The sequence below is a fragment of the Scatophagus argus genome, chromosome 20 (assembly GCF_020382885.2).
Source record: "Scatophagus argus isolate fScaArg1 chromosome 20, fScaArg1.pri, whole genome shotgun sequence".
Taxonomy (NCBI): domain Eukaryota; kingdom Metazoa; phylum Chordata; class Actinopteri; family Scatophagidae; genus Scatophagus; species Scatophagus argus.
In genome coordinates, this window is record NC_058512.1 from 6,230,943 (window position 1) to 6,233,389 (window position 2,447).

The window sequence follows — 2,447 nt, forward strand, 5'->3', positions numbered from 1 at the left end:
ACAGAGTAAGGGTAAAATGCTTCCTTTGTTGTTTTGTGTTGTTTTCTGGAAATTGATGACATGGCAAAAAGGTCCCAGATAATTATTTCGTGTCTCTAAGGCAGAGGATGTTGCCAGATATTACAGTGAGGTTATAAGCCCTGTAGCTTTGATACAGTACCAGCCTGTAACACCAATTGGCTACTTGTGCTGTTGCAGGCATGATTTTTCTCTGCCTCGGGTTGCTGAGGCATCAAAACAGGTGGAACATAAATGGCACAGCATGTGCACCTCAGAGTCGTGACGCACCCTGGTATTTCTAAAAGCTGTCATCCATTTTGTGGGCAATGATGACGATAGTGGCGAAAGAGGGGCGGGAGGGGGTGGGATCTCTTGGCTGAAAGGGCCATCAAGTGGCTAGAAGTTGAACTGCACCTTCATTTGATTGCTGAGCCACTGAGGTTCTGTTGTAATGAAGCAAGAAGACCAGTGAAACACTCCTTTCCCTCGAATCGAAATGGCCATGCTTGAGCAGGTCTTTTGATGCAGGCTCAAGGTGTCTTTTTCTGCTAAATTGTGCTGTAAGAGCCATGATTCTCACTCTTCAATGGAAAAAATAAAACATTATTGTGATAGGAAATATTGTATTTCACGTCACCTCAACAGCCATTCTGACTAATGTCATATTGCTGAATAAAAGTTAAATCATACCTGACTGACCTGACAGATTGAAAAGCTACCACGGTGGCTGTAAGTGACACCACAGTCCTCTTGTTTCACTGGGATATCCTTTACAGGCTCCTCAGTGGCTCTGCTATCCAACTCCCTGTAACGCCACACTGCATTCCTGAGAAACTGAAGAACTCCTGGGTTCGGCAGGTGCCTGTGAACAGTGTTTGCGCTGAAATCAGGCCTGCTGGTAGAGGTCACACAGAGGGCAAGGGAACAAAAGTCACCAGAACATTAAGGTTTCTCTGAATCAACTTCCCTGAGATCATTTGACTCAAGTAATGAGAAGAGAGATGAGTGAGATGAGTTTGGGTTAACGGAGCATGTAAGTTACAGCTTAGCTCCTGTTGATGTACATGGCTGCGCTGACAAGCTTCATGTTATGGTGCTAACTGGAGTCCAGCAGTGGAAAGTAACTGCTGTCTAATTAGTACTGTTCTGAGGTACTTGTTGTACTCAGTACTGTTTAACTCATGACTTATGTTACAGGTTGGTCAGAGATTTTGTTTTGATGCTTGAGTTTTAATCTTACAAATACTTGGTAGACATGATATAATGAAGTACATGCTGTACTGGGCCCATGTCATGCTGTAATTCTTCAGTTGATATTTTTTTTTCTAGATGCTCAGTTAATCTACAAACTCTGCCTTTCTTGTTTAAAATGCCTCTCAGATTTGTTTGAGATGGTTTTAATGAACTTTTACACCATGAACCTCCGGTGCTCTGACACAGTATAAAGACATACACAGAAAGTACAGCAAAGGAGCATTCTGATGATTTAAGGCAGCAGACTGCCTTGAGAAAATGTAAGTAAATGCTATCTCATTTGACTAATGACTTCTCCTTGTGGACATTATGCTAACCAGTAAACATTTTCTGCTGTGTTTGTTTAGTCGAATAAAATTTGCATGTTTCTGCAGAAAATTTCACTGATTAGGAGATGCAGTCCAATTAATTTTGAAATGTTTTGCGAGGCTTACATATTTCAAAAGAATATTAAATCTTCAACAGATTTGATTCAGTAAATTCCTATTAAATTCTTAACGTGGTGCACCAGGGATTTGGAATTGCACTTCCATAAAGTTTGCTTGATTTGTAAGACATGATTTAAATAAAAAACAAAAAACACCAAAAAAAAACCCAAAAAAAACATGCATTTTAGAGACACAAATTCAACTTCTTCACAGGTGAATAATTAAAAACCATCTAGAAAAACTTCAAAACACTGAAAAGTGAAGCAGCAGAGGCAGAGATAACCTCAATTTGATTCCTCATATGGAACAAGCTCCAAAAACACACATAGGATCCTTCACTTCTCATAAGTAACGCAACTCAGCGGTAATTTCAATAACCCTGATGACGTAATCAGGGTTGTTTGTTTAAACTTTGAAAGGCTGCCTCCAGAGACCCATAGTTAGACCAAACAAATGTTTTCACAGTGGAGGTAAACTGTACTTCAAGTGTTCATGTGACCCTTTACTCCGTCCTTTAAGCATGTTTACAACTTCAAATAGAGGTACAAACAAACAAACAAATTACTTAAAGTGTGAGCGTCCACTAGAGTATCACATTAATTGATACCCAACGAAACACACACTTTTATCCACCGAATGATGCACTGACATTTAATTCATTATTATTTAAATATTTTTCTTTTAATATTCATCATCGACTAGTTGTTGTTTCAGTACCAGCCGCGCGGTGGTAGCAAAGACGTTGACGCCATGACGCACGTAACG